This window comes from Sorex fumeus, unplaced genomic scaffold (assembly GCF_029834395.1).
Source record: "Sorex fumeus unplaced genomic scaffold, SorFum_2.1 ptg000054l, whole genome shotgun sequence".
Classification (NCBI taxonomy): Eukaryota; Metazoa; Chordata; class Mammalia; order Eulipotyphla; family Soricidae; genus Sorex; species Sorex fumeus.
Genome location: NW_026606111.1, coordinates 46,519,285 through 46,526,160, shown reverse-complemented (window position 1 = coordinate 46,526,160; position 6,876 = coordinate 46,519,285). Strand labels below are relative to the sequence as shown.

The following is a 6,876-nucleotide window of genomic DNA, read 5'->3' as shown; positions in this document are numbered from 1 at the left end:
AACCTGCCTCCCTCTGATTTACCCTAGTGTCTTCAGCCTTTTGCAGGTCCAAGGTTAACTGTGGCTGTCGACATCTTCCAGATTTGTCTATGGGTCTCTGAAACAAGACCAATGCATTAGCTTGTATAGCTGAGCCAGGGGTGGTTTGTTAACATGGCTCCCACATATCTTTTGGGAGTTTAATTTCTCGGGAAACGTAGTCCTGAGTTGTTGGGAGCCAGCCAGAGGCACAGTGGCCATTTGAGTTTATCGGGAAGCATGAAGACACAATCAGACTGTTGATGCACTCACCTGAGGGTACAGGTTGACTTCCTGCAGGCACTGCACAACCAGACTACAATCATTCATTGAATGAATTAACGAATAATCAACATTTTCAAAATGTGTCTCTTTATTGCATTTTAGAAGGGTAACTTCTAACAGGAAAATAATCTTCATGGTATAATCAAGACCTACGATTTATTCTTAATATATTTAATAAAAGCTACACAGTTTGAAATTTATACAAAGAAATTCTTTTAAATTATCTGTCTTCATAATTTACTTGTAAATTACTAAGATATCACTGTTTCTTCCACCGTTCTTAGGATAGAAATTTACAGACAGAATGTGCTAAGTAAAAATTCATTTTGGCACTTCTCTTCAATGTAGTACTGGAAGTACTTGGAAGAAAAAATAGATAAGAAAAAGATATTAAGGGTTTTTCATGTATGAAAGTTAGAAATAATCTCTCACTATTCACAGAAGATATCATACTATATTCAGAGAATTCACTTTGAGATGTAAAGGTAAAGGCCCTCCCGTTGATCGTCGGTTTGCTCGAGCGGGCCCAGTAACGTCTCCATTGGAGACTTTGTTGTTACTTTGTCTGGCATATCAAATACTCTCGGTAGCTTGCCGGGCTCTCCGAGAGGGGCAGACGAATCGAACTCGGGTCGGCCATGTTGGCCGCGTGTAAGGCGAACGCCCTACCCGCTGTGCTATCGCTCCAGCCCAATACTAAAATCTCTACGAAAAACTCCCAGAGACAATAGACATTTATAGTAAAATTGCAGGCTATAAACTCAATACCCAAAAGTCTATGGCTTTTTTATATGGAAGTAATGAGCGAGAAGAAAGTGACATGAAAAAGCATTCCCATTCACAATCGTGCCGCAGAAAATCAAGAACCTTGGAATCAGCTTAACTAAAGAGGTAAAGGACCTATACATCAGGAAATTAAAAAAGACACTAGGAAATGGAAACATATATACTGCATATGGAATGGGAGATTTAACATTGTCAAAATGGCAATTCTCCATGAAACATTGTAAAAATTCAACTTGATCCCTATAAAGATACCCATGACATTCTTCAAAGAAATTGATCAAGCACTCCTGAAATTCACATGGAACAACAAACGCACACGAATAGCTAAAGCAATTCTTGGGGAAAAGACAATGGAGGCATCACCTTCCCCAACCTCAAACTCTACTACAAACGATAATAATGAGAACAGCATGGTACTGGAACAAAGGCAGAGCTGCAGACCAATGGAAAAGGATTGAATATACTGACACACACCCTCAAATATATAATCATCTAATCTTTGATAAGGGAGCAAGAAATGTGAAGTGGATCAAGAGAGTCCTTCTGAACAAACGGTGCAGAAAAAACTGGACAGCTACATGCAAAAAAAAAAAAATGGCTCAGACATCTACCTAACACCATGCACAAAAGTCAGATAAAAATGGGTCAAAGGCCTCAACATCAGACCAGAATCCCTCAGGCTCATTGATGACAAGGTCGGCTAATCCCTCCACAACATTGAAGCTAAAGGTATCTTCAAATATAACACGCCACTTGACAAGCAACTGGAAACAGAGATAAACAAAGGGAACTATCTTAAATTAAGCAGCTTCTGTACCTCAAAAGAAACAGTGACCAGAAACAAAGACTCCGCCATGCGGGCAAAATACTCACAGAAACCTACCAGGTTCTCTGAGAGTGAGAACTGGACAATCAGAGTTGCTGTCTTCTAAATAAGATCCAGTCTCTGGATGTTGGCCATTGATGGCATTACATGGATCCAGGAGCAGTTCGTGGTTGTAGCACTTAATTATTAGAAGATGGGGGATTTGGAAGGAGGGGGAACAGTCTTGATCTGAGCAGCCATGGAGATCTCATCCCCCGGTCCCGCACATCTGGGTTCCTCTTCCAGTTCCTTCATGCAAGAGGCTCCTTCAAGCTTGGGAAGGGTGTTCTTAAGCGTACCTATGGCTGGTTGCAGAGGTCTTCAGCTGCCGGGGCTCTAATCAGGGCGGTGAGGGAAACTCACCCCGGCACCTCCAAGGGGCCTCGGTGAGAAAAGCCAGGTGCGAGGTCAGGACACTGTCGTTTTAGACATATTTGGAATTAATTTTAGATCGAAAAGTACATTTCATTCAAAATACTTATGTGCTTAGTAATAAATTACTACACACTTGTTCAATCACCTCAGAGACCCCACTCTGCTCAGAGAACTAGATTTTTAATTACAGGTCTGTTTTGCCCATGTGTCATGACTGACAATCACTATCAGTATATATGAAACTCACTACACACAAAGATGCACACAGGTTACTTTGAGTCATCTATGTTGTTAATATGAGTTGGCCATTAAACTTCACTGAGACCCTTTGTTCTGTCCTTTATAGGAGCCTCATGAGTCTCACCTTCCGTTCAAGTTGAACTTGTAATAAGGTGAAATGAAATCATCAATATGATCCTCACCTCATCCTTCAGGAGAAAAATCCTACATACATTAAAGGTGGTCAAAGTGCAGACAACACCATCCACCTTTTCCTCAAGATGTACACAGGACTGAGGTGAGAACAGCAAAAAGCTCTATTTTAATGTTCTTAATGAAGGATTCAGGGAACAACATTAAACAAACTCATATACCATCTTCCAAAAGAATTATTTTGTAAAACTGAAGCCTAGGGTATGGTAAACGATAATATAGTAAAAACCACATTTTATTTCTGGGACATTAAAGTTCTAAATCTATTTATTATTCATGCTGCTTTGAAATACATTCCTTGATTAGGAATCATTGTCTGCCATAGGAGTGAGGAAGGACAACACTCAAAGTAATAAGAAACGAAAAATATGGAAAAATTTACTCCTACTAGGTTTGATAACACATATACTAAAATTGAAATGATACAATGATGAGCATGGTCCTTGCACAGAGATAACATGCAAACTTGTAAAGCATTCCATATTTTTGTTGCAAGAAGTATTAACAGGTATACTTTAAGCTAAGACAATCCCCACAAGTACAAAAATTATACATAAAGAGAGCACAAATCCCCAAAACAACAATCTCTCTCAATGTCAATGGACTAAATGTGCCAATTCAGAGACACAGAATAGGAAGATGAATTAGAAAATTGAACCCAACATTCTGCTGCCCGCAAGAAACATGTCTGAACAATCAAAGCATCCATGGGCTAAAAGTAAAAGGCTGGGAAACAAGTTTTCAAGAAAATATCACCTCCGCAAAGCTGGAGTGGCCATTCTAGTATCAGACCACATGGACTTCAAGCTAAAGGTTATCAGATACAGTGAAGATCATTTCTTAATGATCATGGGATATGTACATCAGAAAGAACTCACCCTCCTCAATGTATATGATCCTAATGACAGACCAGCAAAATACTTTAAAACAACTTCTAATAGACTTATAGAAAAACATTGATAGTAACACAATACTAGTAGGAGATTTCAACACTTCTTTGTCACTTCCCGATAGATCAAACAGACTGAAGCTCAGCAAGGAAATATTTTCTTTAAGGGAAGTAATGAACAACCGTTGGCTTAGGGAAGAAATCAAAGAGGAAATAAAAAGTTTCCATAAACAAATGAGAATGAGGAAGGCCAGCCACAGGCTCTAGGTGAAAAGGAAGCTCAGATAGAGAAGAGAGTACCAAATGAAGGGTGTTGTGAGGGCCCTCCCAGGGTGGGAGAAGCATGCTAAAAGTAGTCGATAGACCAAACATGATTGCCACTCAAAGCCTCTCTTGCAAAACACAGTACCCAAAAGTAGAGAGAGAGAACAAGGGGGAATACCCTGCCACAGAGGCAGGATGGGACGGGGGGGTGGGGATGAGGGTGGGGGGGATGCTGGGACCCATGGGGATGGATGACGGGCACTTGTGGATGTATGGGGACTTGATCATTGTATAACTGACACCCAAGCACAAAATTTGTAAGCCTATAATTGTACCTCATGGTTTTTCACTAATAAAAAAAAGGAAAAAAATAAATAAAACACATAATCACAAAAAAAAAAAAAACCAAATGAGAATGAGGACACGAGCTACCAGAACTTGTGGGACACAGTAAAAGCAGTGTTAAGAGGAAAGATTATAGCTCTGCCAGAATTCATCAGGAAGAAAGAAAGGGCCTACCTGAATAAATTAGAGCTCAAGATTTTGGAAAATAATCAACAAAAGTAGTCCAAACTAGGCTGGAGGAAGGAAATAATAAAACTTGTACCAGACATCAATGAGCTAGAATCCCAAAATACAATCCAGAAGACCAATAAGAACAAAAACTGGTTCTTTGAGAAAATAAATAAGATCATTAAACCATTAGAAGCCCCTCAAAGAAACAAAGAGAAAGAATTCTAATAAATCGAATCAGAAATGCAAAGGGGGGTATCCTAATAGAAAGTACAGAAATCCATAGGATCATCAGAGATTATTTTGAGAATCTTTGCAGCAGGAAACGAGAGAATCTTGAATAAATTGATAAATTATTGGATTCCAATTACCTCCCAAGGCTGAACCAAGAAGATTTGGAATACTTGAACCTATAACTAACAAGGAAATTGAAATGATGGTCAAAATTATATCCCCAAACAGAATCCAGGGCCCAGATGGATTCAATAGTGAACTATTTCAAACCTTTAAAGAGGAACTGCTTCCAACATTTTTAAGATTTTCCAGGAAATTGAAGAAACAGAAATACTCCCAAATAGTTTCTATGAGGCAAAGAACACCCTAATACTCAAATCGACAGAGACATCACAAAAAAAGAAAATTACAGACCTATTTCCTTTGTGAATACAGATACAAAAATTTTCAAGAAAATACCATCAAAGAGAATCTAGAAACTCAACAAAAGATCACACACTATGACCAAGTACGTTTAGCTTGGGGATGCAAGGATGGCTTAACATTCTCTAGTCAATCAACAGAATACACCATCTCAATAAAATAAAGATAAAAGTCATATGATCATATCAATAGATGTAGATAAAGCATTTGATGAGATCCAGCACCCATTCATGATGAAAAACTCTCAACAAAATGGGAGTTGAAAGTACTTTCCTCAATATAGTCAAAGCAAACTACCACAAACCCACAACAAGCATTATTCTCAACGGGGAGAAAACTAAAGGCTTGGAGCAGAAATCAATGAAATAGAATTCCAGAATACAATCAGGCACAAAACAAGTTACCCACTCTCACCACTTCTATACAACATAGTACTTGAAGTACTTGCCATATGATTTCGTTAAAAAAAAAAAAGATACCAAGGGCATCCATATAAAAAGGAAGAACTCAAGCTTTTACTATTTGGAGATAACATAATACTATACTTAGAAAGTCCCAAAGAATCTCCAAAAAAGCTCCTGGGATCAATAGATTTGTTTAGTAAAGTAGCATATTACAAAATCAATATCTGGTACTACATGGCTTTCCCATATATTAATAATGAAAGAGAAAAAAAGAGATAGAGAAAAACAATCCCATTCACAATAATACCTCAGAAAATCGAGAATATTGGAATCAACTAAAAAGGTTAAGGAACTGTACCAAAAAAAAAAACCTACAAAACACTACTTCACGAAATAAGAGAGTATATGAGGAAATGGAATCACATCCCATGCTTATGGATTGAGAGGTTTAACACTGTCAAAATGGTAATACACCCCAAAGCTATATAAAGATTTAATGCACTTTCTAAAAGGATACCCATAACATTTTTCAAATAAATAGATTAAACACTCTTGAAACTCATACACAACAATAAACTCCCATGAAGAGCTAAAGCAATCTTTGGTAAAAAGAAGAAGGGAACACCTTGCCCAACTTCAATCCCTACTACAAAGTTGTAGTCATCCAAATACCATGATATTCAGATAAAGACAGGCCTCAGATCAATGGAATATAGTCAAATATCTTGACGCTGGCCCTCAGATTATTATTACCTAATCTTTCATAAATGCTCAAGAAATATGAAGTTGAGCTAGGAAGTCTCTTCAGCAACTGGTGCTGGGAAAACTGGACAGCAACATGCAAAAAAAATGAACTCAGACCTCTTTATAGTGCCAGGCACAAAGTCAGATCAAATGTCTTAAAGACCTCACTATCATACCTGAATTCTTAAGATATATGGAGAAAAATGTGGGAAGATCCCTTCATGACATTAAAGCTAAGGGAAACAAAAAAGCAAGTAAGCAAGAAAGAAAGAAAGAAAAAAATTAAAAATTAGAAAATAATGCTGTTTGCAATGCTAAGGATCAATCCCAGATCATCATTTTCTTGCGTTTTTGGGTCACACGTGGCGATGCACAGTGGTTACTCCTGGCTGTGCACTCAGGAATTACTCCTCATGGTGCTTGGGGGGACCATACAGGATGCTGGGAATGTAACCTGGGTAGGCCGTGTGCAAGGCAAATGCCCTACCTGCTGAACTATCGCTCCAGCTCCCCCCCTCTCCATAATTCATCATCTTGAGGGCCTCACATTTTTACCTTCGATTTAGAAACTTCATGTTTACATTGACACAGTAAATCGAAACCACAGAACCATTGAATGGCATGTTATAATGGTAGCAGCCATG

General features: G+C 38.4%; 1 pseudogene; it reads left to right on the top strand.

The window, feature by feature from the left end:
- Positions 1-3,152: 3,152 nt before the first annotated feature.
- Positions 3,153-3,249, top strand: LOC130033801 (uncharacterized; annotated as a pseudogene).
- Positions 3,250-6,876: the final 3,627 nt, after the last annotated feature.